The sequence below is a fragment of the Zonotrichia leucophrys genome, chromosome 14 (assembly GCF_028769735.1).
Source record: "Zonotrichia leucophrys gambelii isolate GWCS_2022_RI chromosome 14, RI_Zleu_2.0, whole genome shotgun sequence".
In the NCBI taxonomy this organism is placed as follows: Eukaryota; Metazoa; Chordata; class Aves; order Passeriformes; family Passerellidae; genus Zonotrichia; species Zonotrichia leucophrys.
In genome coordinates, this window is record NC_088184.1 from 7,846,142 (window position 1) to 7,872,527 (window position 26,386).

Sequence of the window (26,386 nt, forward strand, 5' to 3'; positions counted from 1 at the left end):
AAATGAACATTCTTGACATAAGAAGTCTGGAGTCATGGAAGTAGCAGGAGTTTTGTATCCTGTTCTGCCAGCTGCACTCCCCAGACCTCTGCAATCTGTGCTCCATCCAGATGTGCCCTGCTGCACTGCCAGGGAGGTTTCTATCTGCAAATAAATATTTCCAGATTGTAATTCTCCAAATGCTAACTGGGGACAGCAGAGTTGCTTTTTGTTTCATGTCCTGGAGGGACCTGCCTGCCATGGGTCTTTGGGAAAATGGGAAAATCATGTAGGAATGGCAGGGAGCTGGAAGCTAATAGTGAAACGTTTATTTTCAAAGAATAACAGAACACTCAAAGTCAGACAATCTAGAGATGTGTTCAGAATGCATAATTCAGCAAACACTAAGGAATAAGACTTGAAATATGAAGAAACAAAGCCTGCAGTTAAGTTAAATATCCAATTAAGCTATCTGCTTGGCTGCAAAACATCATCCTGACAGACAATTTGTTCTGGGCAAGTCAAACATTTCAGCTATGAATTTATACAGGGCAATTAAAGAAACTAATCTATATTTGATGTGAAGAAGTGGTAAATTGGAAAGCTTCAGAATTAATATGGAAGTTTAGACTGTGTGGACTCCCCTGCAGCCTTGCCCCAGTATGGGGAAGGAAGCAGTGATTTTCTAGATGACCCTGTAGTGCCATTATTCTCTGTAGAATGTCTCCAGCAGGGCAATGTTACTGATTTCTGATTAATACTGGAGATGCTGAGTGCCAACTCAGCTTTAATAGCCAGACACAAAAGAAGCTTGCACAGGGTTACAGATAATGTGGGGAATAGACTTGCAAATTGTTTTGCTGAAATGGAATAATGAAGACTCTTGGCTGAAAGATTTGCTTTGTTGCTGGATCCTGGGAAGGAGTTCTTCCCCTGACTGTGCTGCCTTAGGTTTTAGCTTTTATATTTTTCAGATTCTGTTCTGCTTTAGTGTGTAAGTCTAGGTTTCATACGAGGGGATGGTGAGCTCTCTTCACAGAGCAGGGAGACAAAACATTTCCTTCTGTAGCTGGGGAACAAGGACAAATGATCCAAATCTCAGGCCAAGAGCACAAACAACGTGGGCTGAAGAGAGAAAACAAGAAGGATGGGATTTCATGGGCTAAAGCTGGAATTGGACAATTAACTCCAATATGCAAATGGACGAGAACTTACAAAAGTGAGAGACCCCATGACTGGTTGTGCATTTTGGGGTGTGCTGCCCAAGGCAGATCTATTTGAGGCATCTTACCAAATCCAACTTTATTCTTTAGCTCTGTCTAGTCCCTGTTCTAGGTCAGCCTTCCCAAGCATCGGCTGTAGGATGCTCCTGGCTCTCAGATGTGCAGCTCAGGTGGTGGCTGGGCCCTGGCTGGCCCTGCTGAGGTCCCCAGGGCCCCTTCCCTGCAGCTGGGGAAAAACTTTGGGTTTTGCCATGCCAAGGCTGATGGTCTGGGGCTGGGCTGCTGCTGCCCCAAGGAGAGGAGCAAAGGGAAAGGTTGTGCTGAGGGAGGCATCCCAGAGCTGACTCTGAACCTCCAGCTGCTCCTGAAGGAAGCAGGAGCAAGGAACAATTGGAGGAATGAGAAATGACAGCATCTGTTTCAAAAACTTGGAACTTATCAAGTGTTCAGCCTGAATGCATGTGTTACTACCGTCTCATTTGCATGCTAAGTGTTACAGAATGCTCCTAACTTTCCCTTGAAAAAATGCCTGTTATTAATTTTTATGAGATTACTGTTTATATGAGGATTCTGATATAGAGCTGAGAGCCTATTGGTGCTTTTAAGTATTCTTTTTTCTGCTTCATTTGTTTCCTCTTTTGCTTAAGAAACTGTTCTCAATTCCTCAACTTCTAGTGAATTAAAATTTTGCACATATGGGAAATTCAGGGCATGGCCTCCCTGTCTAAGCTGTAAAATGGATGGTACAGAATTTTTCCTAGCACATAAATATCTGGGCTTCCTCTTTCTTCCCCACTGCCCCTACTCTTCACTCCATGGGCTTTAGTTTAACCAGCCTAAGGATGTGTTCCATTCCTTATCCCTGCAATGCCAGAAACACTGAGAACCCGGAAAGGCTGTTATATTTCTATAGCCAATATTATCTAATTGTTCACTTGTGTTCCTGGAAGCAAACCTTCTACCCCAGACTCCCTCTCCCCAAATATTTCCTGATCCTAAAAATGGATTTTAGGCATCTGAGGTGTGGAGAACTGCATTTGTGCTGATGACTTGTCGATATGGCAAGTTTTAGTTTAATACAAGGTGGAATTGCTGTGCTCTATGAAGGTCTTGAAAAGCAGAATTTATAATGGAAGTGGCAACTGACCAATAGGTAGTGAGGTTATTGAGGTACTGCTATAATAAATTGTTTTGACTTTATGAAATGGTGACATAAAGAAAGCCCATTTGGTTTTAGAGCATAATTATCTCATTATTCTACTCTCTAAATTTTGTTTTACTGCTTTCTCCTAAAATAAATTTTATTACAACCATAAGCATATTAAGCCATAAAGCAGCCTGTCCCACGGGCAAGTGTTTGCAGTTCTGGTGTGTGCTTTGTGTGTGTAAGACAAGCCATATATTATGGGACATGTGCAGGGACCATAAACTCCACCAGTGACTGAAAACCTTAATGTGCCACCATAATCACAGTTCAGGAGTCTGTACAGGTTTGCCCATTAAACCATTGCTGAGCAAGCATATTCAGTACACACACAGCTGGGAAACTTATTTCCCTAAAGTCTGGGAAAGGAAACAACTGTGGAATATTTGTTTGTTTGTTTTTCTTTTTAGTTCATTGAATTAATATTGGTTCAGTGAAGCTGCATGCACAGTTCCTTGAAATAGCAAGTTTAATGTTTTAATTTGGAATGGCAGTGAGCTGAAGACCTGAACTCCTTTGGAACTGCCCATGGCAATCAAGTTGCAGGTGCTTTTCCCTCCTTGAGCACCACTCAGGCTGGGCCCATGAGCTGCTGTCTCCCGTTCAGGGGGAATGTTCATTGGGTTTAGGGGGGTCAAACTGCTAAACCAGAGCAGATCCCCAGCACCCAGGCAGTGGATAAACCTGGTGATGTAAAGATGTGTATCTACATTCTGTTTTGTTGTAACTTCAAAATGGAATGTCGGTTGAGGAAATATTTCCCATTCCTGTGCACCTTGTAGCAGAAGTTTTTACCCATTTTGGAGAAAATTTATAGGTAGTGTAACTTGTTTATTCAGTATGAATCTTCCTCTGGTTTCCTGATTTTTAGTTGTTTTTCTTTGATGGATGTGGTTTAACAGCTGCAGGTGCCAGCAAGGGTTGAACCCTATTGTGACTGGAGATGTGCCATTAGCAAACACTGCTTGTCACTTCTTTCTGTTTATTAATTTCTGACTCACTGGAATAATCTCTCTGTGGGTAAGGATTATTTTAAAACAATGAAGATGGGCAATAATGTGCTTGGAAGACACAGCCTAGTTATGCTCACCCAAGCAGGGAATACCAGATAAAGAATAATAAGGCTCTGCTGTAGCAAGAGGCTGAAGTTCATGATTAGCTTGGCCACAAGAGCTCTCAGGTGAGCTCCCAGCCCAGCTCTGCCCTGGACAAGCTCTGTTTGCCATCAGCCTCTCAGCCCTGTGCTATTCCTTTGCCTTTGTGCATAGGGTGATATTAATTATTGCTTTCCCCACCAAGCTCTGCCTTGGGAAAGTATTAGTGTTAAATGTTATTTTGCAGCAGGCACCTTCTCATTGCCAGCCTGCCTAATTTCCTTTATAAGGAGGTGAGAGTGACATCAGTCTCTGTCTCCTCCAGGGCCCCAGCCCTCCTCCCTTAGATCTGTTTTCCAGGCTGCATCTCTACACGAGGATCCTCCACCATGAGCACCCCTGCCATGTGCTGCATGCCCTGGGCTGTGGCTGCAGAGCTGTTCTGTCTCTGTGTCACTGAAATACCCCGTGCCCACTGTGCTGCCAGTGTGTGAGCACTCAGACTGATTGGACAAAATGATGGAGCAGGGAGGAAGAAGGAGAGAAAGAGATCTCAGAGATGCCAGCTGTCTCCTGGGTGTGATGGAACACACTTCAGAGCTCTTCCCTCTCCCTGGTCTCCAAAGGCATCAATTAAGAGACAAATCACAGGCAGCTCCTGCACTGCACCATCTACAGAAATAACTTATGCATATATAACTTTCACATATATTGTGAGAAATATTTACTCACTGTTCTGGTGATTATGAATTTGTGTTGTGATGGATTCTATGCATCTGAGAAGGAGTTGAAGTACACTGATATTAAGTGTATATTTAAAGCCACTATTAATAACAAGCAATAAAATCTTTGTAACTCACCAGGAAAAAAGAAAGGAGGGGATCGAGGTATTGTGGAACATCTGTCACCTAAAGAAGATAACCCCCCCCCTTTTTTTGTATAAATTGAGCCTACCTAAAGCTTGTTTGCTCAAGTTAATTCCTGTGAGGTGGGGGAGAACAGGCTGCATGTGGACCACCTCACCAGACAAATCCATTATTCATTGTTCGGTATTGACTTGTGCACTCCACTGCCTGTGCTCTGCCTTAAATCTGGAAAGCCATCATTTATCAGTTTGACATTTTCTGACTCTTACCAAGCACTCTAATCACTGGTTGCCTGCTCTCACTGGGGTTTAGCTGGGCATTTGACCTTGCCAGCATTCCTGGCTTTCTCTGTCAGGAAGATTGTGTTTGAGAGGGGTGATCTGGAGCAGGTTTCATTAATGATTGATGTAATGGAAAAAAAATAATGGAAGGTTCTAGGGAATATGTTCAGCATTTTTCAATTAGAGAACTGGTAATGCTTTAATTAATTATCAGAAAGTCATTTGATTAGGTGTTATCCCTTCCAAGGATGTTAGGTTCCCATCCCTCTGCTCCCTACTTTCACAGGTTAATCTGGGGAAATTGATCTTTCCTGGGCATTACAACATTTTCACACATTTGGTAAGGGTGAAAGCAGTGAATCCCCAGCTTGGATCTGCCTTGTGCAGTTTGTGCGGGTGGTGCCTGCTCACCTGAGGGCAGCTTTGGGGAACTGGAATGTGAGGGAGAGGGAACATCACCATGCTAAAACCCACCCCTTCATGTGGGCTCCCTCCTGCAGCAATCCTGGCTGCTGGAAAGGAGTGGGAGCTGGAATGGATCCTTCTCATCCTGTGCCATACCCTGTCTGGAAGGAAATATTTTGTGTAGAGACCTCAAAATTTATTTGGATCCAGGTGGAATTTGGGGAAGGAAGGTATAGTTATCCTCCTTCCATGTTCTTATCTCCCCCTCTTAAACTGTTCCATCCACTATTTGTTAGGGTGTGATGTAATCTCTTAAGTATTGTAAGAATTACTGTAAGAAATTAAATTACTTTGATTTTAATTTTTTTTTTTAAATTCATGCATTTGCACATATGAAAAAGGTTTCCAGTTAGGGCTGTCCTTATTCTCTTATGTCTCATGTTTTATCTTGAAACACAACATTCGTCTGATACACACTTGGAAGTGAAACATTGCTTGCTTTTTTCCCCCATTTGGTTGCTTAAGGGGAAAAGCATGCCAAGATGATCTATTGTGGGCAGTTAAGGAAATCCAGCACCAATTTGTATTCTGCACTTTTATCAGTAGAACATTTCTCATGGCCTTATCAGGGCAATTTAAAAATATGCAAACTATTGTCAGGTTCCGTGGAGAAGAACAGAAGGATTGCTGAATAATTCAGAGTGGAGCTCTGGTGGTGGGTCTGTCCCCAGCTCTGTCATTTTTCACCGTGCTGTGTGTAAATGCTTGCTCAGCCCTAGCCTGAGATGTCGACCTTCCTGTAGTGACACAGAGATTCCCTCCTCCTCTGGCAGTCGCCTTTCCAGTGTGATCACTCCTGTGCCATGCACTATTAATGCACCACGATGAATAATAAATGCATTTCAGGACAGCCTGCTTGTTTCAATTAGCTCATTGCATGTCCCACAGTGGCTCGCATTCATTGCCAGGTGCGATGTGGGTGCTCGCGCTGGCAGGGAGAGGAAAAGGTGAATGGCTTTGCCTGAGCATCAAGGGACACTGTGGGACAGGGAATGAAGGTTTTATGGGTTGATGCTGGCCATTACATGTACGTTGTGTGGTGTAGGACGTGAAATAGAGCAGGGATTTTGGACCAAGTATGGGTGGAATCTCCAGCTGAACAGTGTTACCCTTTGTACAAGGCAGCTTGGACCTGAGCCTCTGGTAGTGTTGAAGATGAATAAACTCAGAGGTTTTTTTTTGTTTTGTTTTGTTTTTGGTTGGTTTTTTGTTTGTTTGTTGGGGATTTTTTGTTTTTGTTTTTTAGTTTTTAGCACTACAACAATAATTTCAGTGGATAGGAATAATCCTATATTTAAAATTGTCAGGAACCAAAAGCATTCATAACACTTTTCCAGCTGTAAAAGAAAGGACTTTCTCAAAGTCTTTATATAGACCCTAAAAAGCTTCAACTTTTTTTTTTTTTTTACATATTTAAAGGAACGAGGAAAGGAGAAATGTTTTGAGGTTCAAATAACAAAATTGAATTAGGATGTAGATAATAGAGAGAACTGGAGATGCATTAATAGAGCTGTGAGGGGTTGTGGTTCCATTGCAGGACTGGGCTGCCTTGAGGAGCTCATCCCACCAGGCATTTCCTCCAGGGCTTTGCAGAGGTTTTGTGTTCCTGGGCAGCTCCCTGATCCCAGCACCATGTGGGGGTTCAGGGCTGCAGGTGAGAACTGAAATTTAGCTGAAATGATGGGGGAGGGACTCAAATGTTATCCAACACTTCAGCCTCCCAGCTGATGTGGCTCCACACCAAAAATAAGTGATGTCTGGAAGTATGGCTGCCTTTTCTGTCCACAGAATCATCCTTGTGATGTTTCCATCAACAGACATAGGGCAGAAGGGTGAAAACCTGTGCATCTCTTACCTTGCTTTAATTTTGGTTTGACTTGGATTCAATTACTTATGCATTGCTATTAAACTATGAGAAGGGAAAATTTTCAGTCTAGTTTAAGTAGCTGAATGAGCTATGGCCATTTATGACTTTTTTTTTTTTTTTAGCTGATTATAAAATCTGACAAACCTATTAAGAGGAAATTTAAAATGAAATCCCTCTGATGATAGTTGAAATATTGTTAACAAAATCTCCTGCAGGATTCTTGTAGGCATTTCTCACAGGGTAATAAGCAACCCTGATTCTCCTCCTGTGCAGCAGAACAAAAGCTCTGTTTTTATAGCTTTGTGCAGGGTTTTATGCCTGGTAATAACAGGAATTTGTTTCCATTGATGAATTATGTCAGAAGAAAAATCCTGTTTTCTGGTATATCTTGCCTAAATACCTTGGCTGGCTGACTGCCCTGCAGGCTGCCTCGTAGGGCAAGAGAGTCTGTAAATAGACAAATCGCAGTATTTGAGTGAATTTAAAATTATTTATTTTCCTTTCTTTTCCCCTCTCAAAAGTTTCTTGCAAAGGCAGTCAGTGTATTTCTTGTGGCTCTCTGCAGGGTTTGTTCAGCCTTTTCATGCTTCAGCCAGGGAATTGCATGTTCTTTATAGAAAGGAGAAAGAGCCCTGGTGCTGAAGCAGAGGGAAAGGACAGAGGCTGGTGCCTGAGTTCCTTTATTTATCTCTATCCTTCCTGAAGCTTAATTAAATAGAACAGCACGCGTCCCAGCTAAGGCAGTGTTACCTGTCTGACTGGCACACACACCCAGGTGTCTGTGTGTCTGTGCTTCCTTCTGAGAGCAGCACACTCTGCTCCTGCCCAGACCCTGCTGTTGGATGTGAGAATTTCACTGTGCAGGGTCAGAGCTCCTGGGCAGCTGCTGCACAAAGAGCCTCAGTGCATCCCTCACCCTGCTTTGCTCTTCCAGAGCACTGCCCACTGCTGGGAACGGGTAAGGAGCAGCAATGGGTAAAGAGCAGGCTGAGCTTCTCTCTGCACTGCATCTCCTCTGGGACCTCAGCCTAAACTTTCTGAAATGCCTCCTCCCCCTCATGGAGGCCCCAGTGGAAGCCCTCAGGGGGATGGAGGCAGTGGTGGAGCTGAAGCTGTGGGAGATGCTCTCACCTGGACACGTCTCCACCCCTGGCTCTCCCTCCTGCAGCTCCAGGGCTGGGCACCTCTGCCTGAGGAGAGGGAATGCCCTGGTTCAGAGCCCTGAGAGCCTCTGCCTTCCATCTCCCCTGAGGCTGGCAGCCAAACATTGTGCTTCAAGAATGTTCTGTACACTCCTTGAATGTCTGAGAGCTGTAACAATGTGAGTGCACTGAACTGTGCCCTGCACTTCTCACAGCATCTGTCCTTAGCCCATTAGATCCTGAATGCTGCTCCTGCAGGACAACTTAATGGCTTAATGTCATCTCCAAGGTCTGCCTCTCAAGGAGTGAGTGTTTTAAGTGAGTATGTTTTAAGATGAGTGTGTTTGAATATGCTTTAATTGAATATGTTACATTTGTGAGTGTAGCTGGGTTGTGCAAGCACAGATTTCCCATGGAGGGAAAGGCTGCTGGATGCTGCTCCCTTAGCTGTTGTCCACTGGAACTGATTGATCCAGTGAGAGATTTCTTTTTTAATTGTTGGCAGGACAGGATCAGATCTGATAATAATCTAATAACACCAGCACATCTCTGACAATACCTTGTCATTGTGGTGTTGTGTGCACCTGTAACAACATCAGATATTCTCCCAGCCCTGCAGGTGTGAGAGCACAACAAATCCAGCAGCCCTGGAAACATCCTGACCACAGCCAAGGCATCCCCTGGGCTGCTCTTTAGGAAGGATCAAACAGGAGTGATTTAATCATCCCTAACCTGTGTATGGTTTAGTGGAAGCAAGGGATCCACAGGTCTGAGGGATTCAAGGATCCACAGGGATAACAGGAGACAGACTTGGCATATGATTTCCCTTTCAGTGATACCAGGGCTGCAGTGACTGACATAAACCTATTGCTCTCCAGAAAGGTGTCTTAATTGAATTTACACTGAAAATTTTACAAAAGAAAAAAAAAAAGTATAAGCATAGAATAGTTTGAATTTTATCTTTGTCATCTCTCTTCTTCTTCCTCTTTCCATGTGTTTTCTTATGACTATTCTTTTCTTTCTCCCAAATTCACTTTAGCCTATTAAGTTTGTAAACATTTACTCAAAGGGATGATGCAGCTTTACTGGGAGGAAGGGAAGTGCCAGTGTTGTTTGCAAGGTTGTTTTTGAACCAACCAGCCTCGTGTTTCTGTAATAAATAAACCCCAACCAAACAAAAATAAAATCCAAAATGGAGTGGTTTTAATTATGTTGCACATAGTAATTTGGCAGGAAAGTAATTTTGAGGAAAAATCTACTCCCAGAGTGCCAGTGAGCCAAAAAATCAGGTAATGAGGAAAGAAGATTAAAAATGAACATTGTTGGGAATATTCTTCAGCTCCTGCATGACAAAAACCAAAGTGATGAAATATAGATATCCAAGCAGCTGAAGGCAGTTCACAGCATCTTTAGGTATACATCAGGCAGTCTTTCTGTCATAAATTTCACAACACCTTTTGCCACTCTGGATATTTAACTTGCAGATGAATTACTTTTGCTTGCATCAAATGCATCATATGTGGATAATATTTATGCAAATCACAAGCTGGTTAAATATTTGAAATAACGTCTTTGTATGGCTTTGATTTTCTGCCTTTGACTTGGTCCCATTCTTCTGGGGGAGAGGGTATTGGATGCATTTTGATAAACAATGCTGAAATGACAGATTTAGGCTTTAAATGAAATTGTGTTCCATAAACTGTGAAACAAAGAGTCATAACTTACCCTTAGCTACATACATTTCAGGGAAAATTATCTTTCATGCTTTGATCTACACTGTATCATTTCACTGAGTGGCCTCATGTGCTGTATCAATCAAATCCACTGAAGATGGGTGAGAATCTCATTTAAAATCAGAATACAAATCATAGATTCATCTGCCTGGTGGAAAGGAAAATGTTCCATGAATCCCAGCTTCTCCAATTACAACTGAATTATTCTTGTAAAACTCCAGAGAAGAAAATCCTGCAGTCCTGGTTCTCATGTATTTATGTGTTTGCTTTGACTGCTGATGAGAGCTCTTGGCTCCTGCCCTGAACACCTCCCACCCTGCTTGTCCTTCTCCTGAGTGCCTGAGCCTGGCAAAAGCAGGATGGCAATGCTTGTTTCTAGCTTGGTGGGCGTTTTAAACATCCTTTGCCCCAGGGTGGTGGTGCCAGGCAGCCACAGCCCCTCCCAATGTGCCCAAGGGGTCTTGGAGAGGTCACAGAAGGAATCTCTGTCATATCCATTAATTATTGTCACTCACACCAGATCCATTAATTATTGTGGCTCACACCCTGAGCTGGGGCTGGATCCACTGATAAGGCTGGGGAGGTGTGAGAAACAACTGCTCACTTGGAAAATTTAAAAAGGTTTATTAAACCTTGACAAAAATACAACAAAAGGACTACATAAGGGAAAATTTGCAGTGCTGGGAACTGCTCCTCTTGGATACCACAGGCCTGGTCCATCTTCAAGATGGATGCTCAGTATTTTATACCTCTGGGGCGTGCATCAGCCAGCCCTGGCCCCTCCAGAGTCTGTCAGGCAGCTCTTCCTTGCCATTTCTCAGTGGAAATTGCTTTCTTGTAACTGGATTGGAGTTCAGGTGTTGCCATGCCCACCCCCTGAGCACCCCCAAGCTTTTCCATTCCCAGCTGCCCCATGCAAGGGACGCCTGTGCAGCTTCTTTGTACCTGTCCTGCACAGCCCAGGCTGTGTGATGGCAACAATACAGGGGGAAAGGGAACTTGGGGAGAACAGAGGGCATCTAAACTACAATAACCTAACTGTACATCACTAAACCTCTTATTAATATTCACACAACAGCTATCTCTTAACTGATGTGATTGATAACTGATAACTTAAATGATTGTGAGAGCCAATCCTCTCATTGTCATCTCTAACTGGAGGAGAGGAGGCAGTGAAGGAAGGATGTTGCTCCTCACCAAGCCCACTTGTTTGCTGGTGAATATTTCAGGTGCTGCTGCCAGGAGCTCACCCTGAGCTGTGCAGCTGTGCTGGAGGATTGTCCTCAAGGAATGCCTGCCAGGGGAAGGGCTGTGGCTTCAGGAACTCTGTTTGTGTGACAGGTGCCCTGCAGGATAATCAGTGTGATCCCCCACTGACCTCACCCCAGTCTGTGAAGAAGCTGATTGAAGGAAAACATACAAGGCTGCCCTTTGACATTTTTCATTCATTTATTTATTTAATTTAATATTTTTAGGAGAAGGTTTGTTTGCAAACAAGGAGAAGATATGTTTGCACCATAATAGGACGTAGAAGGTGAAAGCAGAAGTGTAAGGTGTGTGCAGACCTTGGAAATGGGAACCTGTAATATGTTGGAACTTCTATGGACTTGGGAGCAGCTTTGTCTTCACTCCCAGTGCCCATCTAACAGGAGGGAGCTGCAGCCAGGGTTTGCCCAGGATGGATGAGAGCTTGAGCTGGGCTGAGTTACACAAACTGAACCAAAGGCAGCTCTGTCTCTCGCTGGCATAGATGTGTGTCAGTCCATTTTTGTCTCATTAGGGTAAACATGTTGTGTCCTCAAACATCTCCATAGTATCCCATTGACAATTTCAATATTCTAGTTAGGAGTGTTTGATACAATACAATACAATATAATATAATGTAATATTTATTAGAGTTATAATATTTATTATTATATTTATATATTACATAATAATATATTAAACAATAATAGACAACTACATAATTAATATGTAATATATATAAAATAATAATTTAAAAACAATATTTATTATTATATTTATAATCTTATCTATTTATTCACTCTTTGTTCTGTTTGGCTAAGTCTGTGCCATCCATCCGCCCAGAAAAAAATACAAAAAGTGCACCTCTTACTTAAAAAATTTTTAAGCATCCATCTTGTTGTAGATTAACCTCAGATGGCAAACACCATGCAGCCACTCACTCCTCTTTTGCTTCCTGTCACCCACTAGGGAGGAGCACTGGGTGTGGAAGAAGTAAAACTCATGGGTGGAGATAAGAACAATTTAATAATTGAAACAAACTATAAGAACAATTTAATGGTTCCGAAGGAGTTCTGCAGTGGGAGTGTGTGCACCTGGGCCCAGCTTTGCAAGGTGACAGGATCAGAAGAAATATTTGCCATAGGACTTTGTATCCTTTTGAAAGTGAAGCTTGAAGGAGGTGGAAAGCTTGCTTTCTGTTAATTAATTGCCTGTGCTGAAGTCAGTAATCACTTCCATGCTTTTAAATTTCTTTCCCCCCCCTCCTCAACTTTGTAATTGAAAATTTTCCCAGACATCCTTGCTTGGTAGGATTTTCTTTTGGAGGGAAGTTTTCATTGCAAGCTTCTATTGGAAATACATTTTTGCTATGATCTCTAAATCATTTGGCATGTTTCTATCCTACTGTCAAAAGCAAAAACTTAGTACAGATCTATCAATCTTACTTGTCTACAGTCATAAATATATATATCTCTATATATCTCTATATCTATGTATGCCAACTCATTTCTAGCAGCACAACTTTCATCTTGGAAATTGCTCCTGTATTTCTGCATCTACTGTTGAATTTCTTTTGAAAATGTGGCAACTATTTAACCTGTTTACTACACCTAAAAAAGCACTTAAAGCTTGTCAGGTAAGGTGTGGACTTTATAAATATGAAATATATCTACATAGAGAATAAAGCAAACATTTGAAAATTGTATTCTCTGGAGAAAAGGCAAAACTTTACATCTTCATTATTTGAATTTGAGTCTGTCAGTCAGTGGCAAAACTTGTAATTAAGTTTTTTAGGCACTGTCAGAGTACCTCTACTTCTGCCATTCTGGCTTTATTGAAGAGCTGTAAATATCAGTTTAATATCCACTCTTCTATCATATTTATGAAACTGTGGGCTCATACACAAAGTTCCTATTTGTAGCTTTATTGCTTGTTTTCCAAGATGTCTTTTAATCCTGCCAGTAGGTGGTCATAAAAGGTGTATTTTCCCTTATGCCAGTGAGAATTCTTGCAGCTTTAGTTTTAATAAAATGTATAAACTAGAACAATATCAACAATATTGGTAGGTTTAGTATCCCAGGACACATTTGAAGTAAACATTCCAGGTATGAAAGGCACAAACTTCATGTACATGTATTTGTATTTAAAATGTCCTTGGAAGATAACCTTTGAGGAAAAAGTTGTTTGTGCAGTGATTGAGAAGCACCCTGACTTTATCACACTGACTCTTGATGAAATTACTTTTTTGCACAACACAGTGAACAAAAACCTAATTTAATTTGTTTTATGATGCATAGAGATGAGCTGGAAGTATTTGTTTATTTCCTTTCCTGGTTCTTGACCACAGATGTATTTGGAGCAGTTAATCTTCCTTAGTTTTGCTGGACTTGTCCCTTGAACACAGGAAAGCTTTTAATGTCATTTTTCTCTGGTTTTTACTTCAGAGACGTGTGTGTATCTTCATGCTTCAAGACTTTATGCAGAAGTCTTTTTTCCTGTTCAGTTTTCATTTTTTGGTGGAAGCTGGTGCTGCTGAAAAAAAAGTGAAATGGAATTATAATGTTGTGTCAAAAGCTTCCTCCTTGTTTCACTGTCTGCACAGAAATGGAGAACATTTATGCATGCATATTGGTATTTTGCATTTTCTTAGAAAGATGTGATATTTAGCATTTTCAAGTTAAAAATCTTCTCTTCTAAGTGTTGGTGGTTTCCCATATCTGATCCTCATAAGGAAATGCCTTAAATCCTTTTCCCAATTCCCAATTTTGTTTTGTTTTTTGTCATATTTTCAGGTGTAATAGGACAATTTTGTCCAAACCTAGAGCATTTCTGGGTGCAGATGCCTTCATGCTTCAGCATTACCTACATCACCATTAGTCAAACTTTAAAAATGTTATTCCACAGCTACTCATTAATCTGGCACCGAGCTGGAGATGTTATAATTAAGGTGGTGGCAGGATTTCCATTAGTGACTCTTTTCTCCAGCAGAAGGAACAGTCATTGCTTGCCAGCAGAGGAAATAAATTCTCTCCAGGCTGCCTGGTGCAGCCATCAATTCCCAGTCCTGTCTCCCTGACCTCCAGCCACGCTCCCGAGCTCATCCCTGGCAGGCACACACGGGCAGGGCAAGCTGATTATTAATTATCAGTTTTATATGTTATCCTGAGTGCCCTGAGGAGTGCAGGAGCTTGGGGATGGAACACACAGGGATCCACTGCTTGCACCCTGCCAGACCCTCTCTGTGTCTGAGGTCCTCACTCACCCCTGTCCTGGGGAGGTTTTGGGTGCTGAGTGCAGGTGATGCCTTGAGAGGCTTACCTGAGACAGAGGCTGGGCAGAGCTAAATAATAAAGTAGGGATTAATTAGGAGGCCTCAATGATACACCTTGGGCAGCACAAGAGCCCAGCCAGGGCTACACCCAAGGTAAACCCAAAATGGTCACAAAATGGATGGCCAGTCACAGGGTCTCTCACTTTTATGAGTTCTGGTCCATTTGCATATTGGAGTTAATTGTCCAATTCCAGCTTCAGGTTATGCAGTTCCATCCTCCTTGTTGCTCACTTCATTTCTCTGTGTTTTTTACCTTTTGGGCCTGAAACTTGTAATGTTTGTCCTCAGTCTTAAACTGGAAAAGGATTGTTTTGTCTACCTGCCCTGGGAAGAGAACTTACACCTAGCAAGAAGCTCAGAGCTACACACCAAAGCAGTGCAAAATGCAAAAAATATGAAAACGAAAACCCAAGGCATCACAGGACAAGTAATTTTTAAATAGGTATTTTTTCAGTTGGTTAGAATTCAGCCCTCCAAGGAAATTCAAAGGAAGTGAATTGTGTTCTAAAAAAAGTGAAGCAAACCCTTGTAAGACAAGCATGGCATTCACCATCAACATTGCAAGATATAGATTAACTTAAATCACCTTGATTGGTATTTTTTACTAGAACTGAATTATGTAGAGAAAGGAATAGAGAGTACTGATGAATGACTTTTTGTTCACTACATAAATCAATAAATAAAGACGTGAATATTTGGAGTTTGAAGCATATTTCTCTTGCCTCTTCTTAACTTTGTGTTTTCCCCTGCTAGGTATACATGGTGTGTAGAGCACACCTAATTCCTGGTCTAGTTGATGAACACCAGGCAGAACACAATTGTAATTGGCATGATGTGAATGTTTCTAGGAGGATCACAAAGTGGTATGTGTCAACAGGGTCCTCTCTCTGTGTGCCACAAGTTTCCACAAGGTCTGACCCGCCCCCATGGTGTGTTCACACACCACTGGAAAACAGTTTGGGTTATATATCTCTCTATAATAACAGATTGTTATTATAGATAACACTTATTCATGTTCAAAAAAGGGTTATAATGTGAAATTTGCATGGAAGTTGATAGGTTTCTTCTCTGACTTTAATTGATTACTTCAGATGGCCAGAACAAGGAGATGAGTTTTATTTCTATTTTGCATTCCTTTGCCCAGACCTTCCCTGCTCTGTATGAATGCACACAGTGTGACTGTAACAGCACTTGTGGTAGCCTTGATTTGAGTACCAGCCTTACACTGCCCCTGTCTGGTGGAGCTCCTCCTCCCTAAGGGCTGATCTCCCTCCTGGCACCCTGGTTTCCGACTTTGGTACAAGTACAATGCAGTTCTCTAGGCCACATCCCAGCTCTACCTGTAATTCCCTTGTGATGTATCCTTTTCCCTACCCTTTGCTTTTAGGCCTGGCATTTGCAGTTATTTTCCCATTTTCTTCTTTTTTTTTTTTCATATGCTCACCCCTTTTTTTCTATTACTATCCACTCTTCTGAATCTTTTTGACTACTTAAGACTCCTATGGTCTCTTTGGTATCATCTTTCACATTTATAAATTTGCTTTCAGTCTTGCTATTACTGTCTCTGTCTGCCTTACTAGATGTTTTACCTTTTGGTGTAATTTTCCTCCTTTATGCTGTTTTTAATGGTTAAAGAAAAAATTAAAAAGAAATTTTAAGTCTGGCTATTTAATGAAGCAGACTTGAATTATTTTCTTATTTTTCCTAGATTAATCAATGACAGACATGGCAGCACATATTCACTGTATCCTAGGGGAGGATGATCTAAATTTCTGTAGTTCTCCTTCCAAAGAGTCTTTTCATCAATGCAGAATAATTTTACTATCATATTGCAATGTTCTTAAACTTCAGGAATGGAAGTAAGGGAGGAAATAAAGCCCTGTTCTGCTCTAAGCCCTGAATTTGATTTGCATTGTAGCAAGGAGTTGAGGGTTGCTTTAATTATTCAAGAGGATCTTTTTTTTTCATTGGTATTTTTTTCTTTTCAAGACTCTTTGTATGTTACTCATTGCAATGGCAATCCCTGCCTTTTCATCCAAATTTTATGTTGCAGATCTGTTCCTCCCCATGGCTTCTGCCCCTCTAAGTGTCATTTTGGAAGCCTGGTTTCCAAGGTGTGGCATCTCATCACCTCCCGGATGAGCCCTTGTTTGCTCTGTTGCCCTCTGGCAGCTCCATGGGTTCAGTGTGTTCTGCAGAGCTTTTCTGCATTTCAGATCAATCTGTATGGCTGTTCCACAGAACTTAGAGCAGAACTCTCTGCTTCAGGCTCTGGAAACCCTCTCTGAGCTCATCACTCTCCTGATGAGATTGTGGTAATTTGGAGGTGCTTTGTAACCATTTCCAAGGGCTGATGTTTTCAGTCAAGTTGGTGTCCTTCAACTTCTGCAAGTGCAGAAGTTGTCATTTTTAATTTGTAATGAGTCCTTTGCTGTGCAGATGGTTTGGGAACACATTGCCAGTGGTACCAGATCCTGAAGACTGATGGGTGGCATTTACAGTCTCACAATCTGCACTTCTGTGTGGTAATTGGATTTTTCTTAATTAGGGAAAGTGGGTGGACAGTTCATCACTTAGTGAGGTCCTTACCCATTAAAAGGATCAATAACATTCTTCATGGAGCCTCGAAACCAAACATTCACAGAAAAGACACCTGAACTGGAATGGATGAGTAAGGTAATTGTTTATCTGAGTAGCTTGCAAAAGGTGAATGTTGTTGGTTTCAGCTGGGTGCAAGTCACCTTTTTGCAGTCTTGCTGCCTTTTTTTTTTTAATGCTGCTTGTTTTCTTATGGAGAAATCGACTTCTGTCCATGGAGCAAGCTCAAGACCCCAGTCATTGAAATCCTATTAATAAAAATTACATTAGAGAGCTTCATTGAGGTACTGCCTCTGCTGCACCACCATCAGTTTTACCTGGTAGGGCACAGGTGGTACAGGGACTGCAGGCTCTGTGCTCTTGTGCTGCTCTTCAGAGGCTGCAGGCCAAAGGGTGCTCAAAGCTTTGTGGCTGCTCCACCCTGAGATTGGGTTAAATGTGAATTCCCAGAGCTGGGATGGGCTTTACTTTTTCTTTAAAGCCCAGATAATACCCACCTTTGTCTGTGAGACTGTTGTAGCTAAGTTTGGCTTTACCCAAATATTATTTTGATTTTTTTATCTTACCTTAACAACTGAAATGATTGAGTCATAGTTTTTTAAAGAAGAACAGTGTAAGGGAGGGATACTTAAACACAAAATAGCCACCCCATTGTTATTATTAATAGTTTACCATGTAGTGACTTTCATGCTGGAGGATCAGAAAACAGCTCACAAACAATGTGCAGTGAAGATTTTCATGCTGCTGAAATGGAGCTGCCTCCTTAAGGAGAAAAAAAAGTGCATCAGGCAGTCTGGGGCTCCCTTGTGTTTAAGAGAAGAAACCAAATGAAAGACAGTTTAATCTGCTGAGCATCTTAAAGAGAAGTTTTGAACTGTGGGGGTCATGGAAGTGGACATCTGGGTGACTGTTTCCTTGTGCATTCTGTGTATTTGAGCATTTCCAGGTGCTGCAGGAAAGGATTCACCCTGGCTTTGAAAAGGCTGTGGTGTAAAAATGAAAACCTTGCATGTAATCCCCTATTACTCCCTGTTCCTATTTTCTTCAATCCCAGAGCAGAGAAATATTGTGGAAGAGGAACTTTGGATAATATAGGATAGCAGCCAAGAGCTTTGAGAGTAAATGACCTTAATTTTTGTAGGTGAACCTGGAGAGATGGATCTTGATGAAGAGTTTTTGTGATTGGTACCAAGAGGTGACTGGCAGTTCAGGGAAATGATGGAGATCCCAGGGAATATGAGCTGGTGGGGATGTTGGCATCACTTGGAAATTCATCTGATTTTAATTAGAGAAGCCTAGAGGGATTAAAATTCTAAAGAAAGCTATTGGAAGCTGTGGAATTCTCTAACCAAAGAGTTTTTATTTGTCCTCAGTTTGTACTATTTGGCAGCTGACTTTTTTTGCTAGGATCACAGTTGTTTTGAGTTTTACTGTGTGTCTGTTCAGGGTAAAGGATCTTCTTCATCTGAAAGAAAGTGTGTAGGGAGAAAAGGTTTCTTGCCTTGTTTCATTAGCTCCCTGCAATGGGAAGTTTCAGGCTTTTCATGGCCTTGTTCATCTGGAAGGTGAGAACTCTGTTCTGTCATAGTCCATTGAGCTGTTTTTTCAGGCAGGCATAGAAAAGCAATGTAGTCTGAAATTCTGTATTTCTTTTTGTCTCTCTTGGCTTGAGAGCAGCTTTTTGTAGCAAGTATAGACCTGGGCACCTGTTACTTGTCTGGGAAATTGTTTTTTGAATCTATTATGGTACAATTACATTTAAACCTATGGCAGCTTGTGGATCTTACAAAAAGGCTGAGTTTTTTAAGAAATGAATTTGTGAAAAATATTTTCAAACCAAGAGGGGCTTTGCACCCATCCATTGATTTGTCTTTTGGGAGCTGCTGCTCACATGGCTGGAGTTGGCTCCTCAGTGGAGCTGCTTCTCTGCTATGCAGGTGGTAAAATATTCAGTATTTTTCCAACAGATGTGTGCAGAGTTCATTAATTGGCCAGTTCTTCATCTGTTCTTGCCAGCACTCTCTGGTGAGCAGACATAATTTTGGCAGATGGATACAACAATATCATCATTTGGAAATGACTCATGTACTGCTTGATCTTGCTGCAGCAAGTTCATTCCTGCAGAAGATCCATGGCTGTGGTGGGGTTCTCAGTCTGCAGGGTGGAGTTAAATCTTGTGTAAATTAGGGGTCTGAGAAGTTTTTAAGGAAAACTAGTCAGTGAAATGTTGTAGAATTTTACAGCTGGAGCTCAGCAGCGAGGTGCACAGAAAAAATAGTAGAACAAGTAGGGGGGCTGTATCATGTTTGGTCTTCAGTTGGTAAGAAAAAACTTGAGATGCTAGAGTTAAAATTAATTCCACAAGTGGTTAAAGGTATGATCCTAAGCAGGAAGATCAAGAAACACTTGTGGAGACTCATTAAAGGGATGGTGCACTGATCACAGAGGATTTCAATTACTTCAAGTTTGACTGGAATAATAATTGCTTAATGCTTGGGAAATGATACATGTGTTAGTGTAAGGGCTTTTCACTTGCTTATCCAAATTATAAGAGAAAACAATCTCAGAGGATATTTTGGACATAATCCCAGGAACTGAAGCAGGACCTGTATGATAAATAAGATGCTGGTGAGCTTTTATAAGGTTGAGTGATCATACTGCTATTGGATTTGAAATATTCATGAGCATACAATATGTACAAAGAGTAATGGCACACAAATATTAAACTTTGAAAAGTCAGTGTTCGAAGAAGTTTGTAATGAATTGGAGAAAATTGATGGGGATGCAACTATTGTCCCCAAAAATGTGTTGTGAGAGAATGGAGGAAATATTTTAGGAACAGATAAGAAAGATGCAATCTATATTCTTTCCAATAGAATGTAAATGTCAAACATGTCATCAGTCATCTCAAGGCAACATTTTAGCAATGAAAGAGGAGATTGCAGAGAGATTAGAAAGAAGAATCAGCCTTGGTGAATTATATAAAAAAGAAAATAATGTAGGAGCAAAAATAATATATGGAGGATACAATGTGAGACTTGCAATACCACAGAAAATAGCAAGGCAATTATGTTTGGAAAATGAAACCTTTTTCTGCCTAAAAATAATAATGGGAATTAGAGAGATTAGAACTAAGTGAAGTTCAGTTCAAAAAACCCCATCTGTTCCTGCCACTTCATGGTTTCCTAATCTTTTAAATCCCCACAGACATCATCAGCTCTTGCTCTTCAGAGTGATGGTTTGCACAGCTTTGTTCACTTGCATTTCTGACTAGAATGATTCCTAATAAAAATCCGCTTGACTTTTGCATTTATTATTCCTGTGTAAATTACCAACCAATTCCTGCTATTCCCCTATTTCTTTTAAGAACACACTGCATTTTAAATTTATTGCTATAATTCAGAATTTGTCAGTGTTTTAAGGTTTCAGATTGGGCTGAACTACACGTTGAGGGTTAAATGGAAGCAATCTTTTTTCTCCCCATGCTAACCAGGAATATTCAGCCATTGGGTTTGAAAGTGTAGCTTTATAAATTGGGTCTGACTGGCTCAACTGCCTCAGTGACCCTTATGCCCCTCCCTTGTAGGAATCGGGGTCAGATTTGGTGGTTCCTCAGGGCTGATAATCCTGATACCCTGGTGGTTCAGCCCGGTTTGGGGTTAGTCCCAGAGCAGCTCCTGGCTGCCAGCCCAGATGTGCAAGCAGCTGTGTGCTTTACAGGCACTGACTGCCAGCACTGCACCTGTGGAGCTTCCCTCCCTTTGTGTCTTCTCCTGGTTCTTCAATATTTTCATTATATTTTAGTCAATAGGTGCTTTGTTTTTTTCTCCTACCTTCCCCTCTTTTCTCATTGAAGAAAAACCTCTGTGTCCTTGCTGTTTCCAGAGTTGGATTCCCCTGCTCAGCTGACCTTAAAACATTCCTCGTTCTTTGGTGATTTAGCATGCTCACTTACATGTTTGACACCAGCACAAATGCCATGCTTGTGAACCCTTCAAGTGCTGAACCCAGGATCCATCAGAGCTGCTCCTTGTGAGTCAACTCCAGGATAGCCACAATCATAAAAATGTCTGGTGCTGGGTCCAAATTTTCAGCTGGTGTAATAAGCCTTTCAGTGAAGGCAGTGGAATTGCAACAATTTGTAGCACACAATGAGATCTGTCTCGCCTTGTCACTTGTTTTTGAGAAAAGTGTCCCAGCTAGGCTGTGCTGTGAAATTCCTGTAGTGCTACTTTTAATCATGATCTGTGTCCTTTGCTAGGGGCAGTCTGATGTGGGGTTCTGATCTGGTGGTTCTTGTAACTTGGGAGACAATACTGAATGAGATGGAAAGAGAATGCCCTTTTTATTTTTCCCCGCTGAAAAGCTGTTTTCTATGTTCATTTCACATCTCTTAAGTATTTAATTGTGGACTGAATGATGTGAAACAAATCTAAAACATTTGACCTCTCTCTGGTGGGACTGCTTAGAATTTCTCACAGATATCCTGAAATATTTTCTCAACCAAGTCAGTCACCAAGCTGTTCAGTTCAAGACTCTTCTGAAGTGTCCTCCTTTTGTGATGAGGATCTCTCAAATCCTCAGTTTTCACAGGAGAGCAGTTTCACTGCTGGTTCAATGGAAATGAAACCTGTAGCCTTGTACTTATTCTGTGGGGTTTTGGTGCATACACTACAGTTTTAGCCTGAATAATTCAAAGATATATACAAGTGGTTTTATGTTTAAATGTCTGTCTTGTATAGATTTTGATCTTTGTGTTCTGGAAAAATTTACTTATTTTGTAGCACTGAAAATATTTTGACTGCATCACCAATAAATAAAAGTTAAAATCATTTATGGAGAGGAATAGAGACCACAATTTATGGATAAACATCCCAAAGCTGCTTTCAAAAGGCTGTAGATAGGCAATAATATACTAGGCTGTTCTCTTCTGTTAATGTGTACACAAACATGGTCAGCAAAATAATCCTCTTTAATTGAAGGTTTTAGTTGAAATTAAATCTCTCCATAATAAATATGAGGATTGTTCTTCAACCCATTTATACCTCTAGTAATGAAATCTAAGAATTTGCTGCCTGTAGGAGTGTTGGGAGGATAGGAAGATTTGATTGTGTTCCTTGAGACCATATTATGTTAATTTTTCTGCCTAGACTATGGAAGCACAAAAAGCAATAACTCACTTATATGAAGACAAAATTCTCAGGGTTGTTGTCATGGAAACAAAGTGGAAGCAGCTCCTTTTCCTTGGATAAATTCAATAGCCAGGCTCACAAAGACTGAGCACAGAACTTGTGTGCAGGCTCTCCCTGTCCAGGCAGCTGGGTGAGCCCAAACCTGCTCAGCCTTTCCCAGGGGAGCCAAACAAGAGGCCTTGGGCTGATGTAGAGTGTGACAGGGACAGTATTGATTTGTTTGGACAGGAACATTACAAGACAGGTTGCTTTTCTGCTGCATTTTATGTTGGCTGGACTCAAAGTTCAAGTTCATTAACCCTGTTAGTCTTTGGCTCCTGAATCAGAGAGGCTTCAAGAGCTCTTCTGCTCACAGGCACAAACCTTGTTTGTGCTCACAAAGCTGGGTAATTATATTTGAGGACGTGAACCAGGAGCTCAAGAGTATTGGTTTCTCTGCCTTAAAAATTGCCTGAGCAAATGGTCTTGTTTTTTCTCTAGAGAAAAGCCAGCAGCTTTCTAACCTTTGTGCACACTTTTGCATTTGAAATATGGTATCTTGCTGCTGAAAATTATCATAATGCAGCTTTGTTCTCCATTTAAGTACTTGTTTTATGGGTTTGGCTCTGTCAAGGAGGAAGAGTTTGCTGCCACATTTCAATCCTGATAGCTGCAGGACAGCAGGGAGTAGAAGGAAGAGAATTTGGAGGGAGATGATAGGGTAAGAAATGATTTTATTTTAGTGAAATCTTGGTAATTACTATCCCCTTGTTGAACCTGACCCAGAGTATGTTTGATGCCAATGGAAAAGCTCTTGCTGAAGTGTTAATGGCCTTTAGGATGATAATTTCATATGTTACCATGAAACAGCTGCGTTCTTCAGGAGTGTTGTCAGTCTGCTCTAATGTAATGTATCTGAGTGCCCTGAAATAAACCATGGGGTATGTGACACTCTTCAAACAGAGACTGCCTAATGCATGGAGACAGGAAGTCTGGGGAGAACTGAGGTGGCTGAGCTGAAAGTATTGCCTGGCATTGTCCAACCTGAAAGTATATTTTGTTCTTTCCAATTAAAATACCTGCTCTTGTGTTGTCTTAATGTCCCTCATTACTCCTTTCACATAAAGGTGAGAAGGGCAGGAATTACCCTTGCAAACTCTCATGAAGGTTGGGCTGTGCAGGTATTTTCAAAATTCAGAAGCTTGGCAGGAGGCACCTTTTGCCAGCACCTGTAAATGCTGGGGACCAGCAGGGAGCCTGATCCAAGCTCATTGTCAGAGCAGAGTTAATTTAATTTGCTTAACCTGTCATGAGATGTGTTATTAGAGATTCATATCCATTTTATGTGGGGTGCAATAGGAAGCATAGGATGATCAATGAGCAAGAATTCTCTTTTTCTGTTGATGTCTGAGAAGATATTTATTGGCTTGTATTGTATGAGAGTACACAAGTGCAAGTCAGTCCAGCTGCAGAGCTGGAATCCCATGTCCAAAGAATATTAGATTTAAATTTTAAAAGCTTGAAGAGTGAAAACATAATTCAATTACGAAAAAACAGTCTCACAAAAATTGGAATTTGAATCTGAATTGAATTTACTTCAATTCAACTCAGGTGAGCAAATAACTGAAGAATCCAAGTTTTAAGTGTGCTTGCTATTTGCTGTTTGGTGTTTATGTGGCAGGTGGAATCCATCTCTGCTTTACATATGTCTTTTCATTTTTTTCATTTTTTTTAGGCTTTAAAATTAAAAAAAAAAAACAACAAACACTTTTGGGTTTATTTTTAATTGCTTCTTGCTGTTAATTTGTGTTTATTGATCTGTTTTTATCCTGGAGTTCCCCACTCCTTTTTCAGGGAGGATGTCTGTAATATGGGTATGTCTGTGTGCTTTAGAGATTTAGAACAAACCCATTGTTTTGCATACTGGGTAAAACTTGAGTTTCTTGATCTCTCTTCACTCCTTCTACACCTCTGTGTTGCAAAGGTAAATCCAAATATTAGAGCTGAATGAAACAATCTCTTTTGCTACAGACATTTGAACAGCTGCACATGAAAGGATAAAAATGTTTTGCCAAATTAATCTCATATGATTTACTGCCTATGCCTAATCTGCTTGGAAGTGGCTATGAATATTCTAATACCTTTTGGAAATCACTGGCTGGGCTGACAGCAGCTGGGAAGAGCTGGGAGCTTTAGGATGGCAGCCTGTGGAACACACACCTGCCTGCCTGCCTGCAGCACTTGTAGGCAGAACCTTGGCACTACGAAAATTCACTGTTATTTGTTGCAGCGATAAAAATGATGCTGTCTGCATCCCCAGGAACTGCTGGAAGACTGAGCAAATATGAACATGGCATTTGCAACCTGTTAAGTAAATTTATGGTTGGCATTTAGGGAGTTAGTGCTAGCAGGAAAGGTGAGGCAGAAATCCCAAGGCAGGTCTATGCCAGCCCTGCAAACTCAGGCTTGTGGATTTTCCCCATTTCCCTGTTTCAGGGGGAATTTCCCCATTTCCCAGTTTCCCTGTACCCAAGGGATAGGCTGGGCTTTGCCCCATGGGTGTCTGTGAACCTACTCTGGCCTTACTGCTCTGATGGGGCTCCTAAAACTGACATGGGAACCCATGTAAATATGGAACAGGGACATGCAAAAATTATTACTGTGTTCTACTTAAAAGAATAAATTAAGCAACTTTTCACATAAAATTATTTTTCTGTATAATTGTTGAAGGAATCTGCAGTTGTAGCTGTCTGCCCAGTCCAGCACACTGGCTGAATTAAATGCTGAAGGTTAATTACTTATACCTGTGTATGTTAATTACTTATATCTGTGTACATAATGTCTGTAACCCCCTACTGCTTGGATTATAGAAGGGTGTTCCTGAATTTTGCCTCTTTGACAGAAAGGTAAATCAAAGTTTTATAGAGAAATGAGCTCCCTCTGAAGCAGGAAGGTACAGGAACAGTTGCAAACCATAAAATACCTGGCAATATATTGTGTTGAATTTGCAGTTAACTTTGTCATGTCACTGCTCATTTATAAAAGAGAAATTACCTGTACAACAAAGGCAGAAGGAGGTTTAGTTGACAAAGTCATGTTTGGTTACAGGTTGGATTTGATCTCAGAGGTCTTTTCCAGCCTGGCTGGTTCTGTGTTTCTGTGAAAAATGTACATTTGTGATTGTGTGTCCCTTGAACTGAGGCATTGCTAGTTCAGAGATATCTGAATCCAGGATTTGGAATGCTGGAGCCTGGTGTGAAGCCCTTTTCAGTCATCTTGCTGACTTCAGATCTGGATCTTTTGTATTTTGCTAGCTCAGATCTAATGTTACAAATACTTTTCAACGAAATGAATATTTGGTTTTTGGGTGTTTTTTTTTTTGTTTGTTTGTTTTTTGTTTTTTTTTGTTTTTTTTTCAGAAAGCTGTGGAATAATGCTTAATGACATTTAAAAATTCATCTTCCTTATGTATTTATGGTATGTTATAACTCAGTCTTACTCTTCACAGTAATCACTGAATGCTGTTAACAGTACAGGCTTGTTTGACAGTGCTGAAAATTTATGGCAGTAATTCTAAATAAAGGCAATTTATGCATTGCCAGAAGAAAGGAAATATTTTTCCTATTTCATCTTAGCTTTTATAATTCTAACTGCAAGCATATGCCACAGAAAAGCTCATAGAACTTTGCAAATACATTTCCTAAATACCTTATTTTAGCTATTTGTTTCTGCAGTCATTATTCTTTACAAGTTTTATGTTATTTTAAAAATACAGCAATTCTTGCAAATGCAACTGATTAATTTTTTGAGACCTAATTTGAATTGAGGGTTTCACTCAGGGGGACTTTTGAAACAAGTGAAAAGTGATGGATTTTGCTAAATGCAGCTGTTGCTAGTACATACCAGAGGAAAAACTTAAATTACATAAATCACTATATAGAGATTTAAATATCTGTCCAGGTCTGACACTGAGGTGTCACTGTGGGGTATTTCATGTGCAGCTGAAATAAAGAAAGCATAATTTTTCCATGCATGAGAAGTGTGACAAGTGGTGATCCAGCTGGGAAGAGGTCAGAGCACAGTGAGCTGCAGTTGTCTGTCTCCAAAGTTGTTGCAGAACTGGGGCAGGTTTGGGGAGGAGGGAATAGTTACATAAAGAGACATTTTAAAAGCTGATTCCTTTATGG

General features: G+C 40.9%; 1 long non-coding RNA gene across 1 annotated transcript in view; it reads left to right on the plus strand.

Annotated features, from left to right (window-relative positions):
* Positions 1-11,408, plus strand: part of LOC135454236 (uncharacterized) — a 32,820-nt gene extending 21,412 nt beyond the window's left edge. The window contains exon 3 of the long non-coding RNA XR_010442046.1: positions 11,330-11,408. This is a non-coding gene — a long non-coding RNA (uncharacterized LOC135454236). The remainder of the gene's footprint in view (positions 1-11,329) is intronic.
* Positions 11,409-26,386: the final 14,978 nt, after the last annotated feature.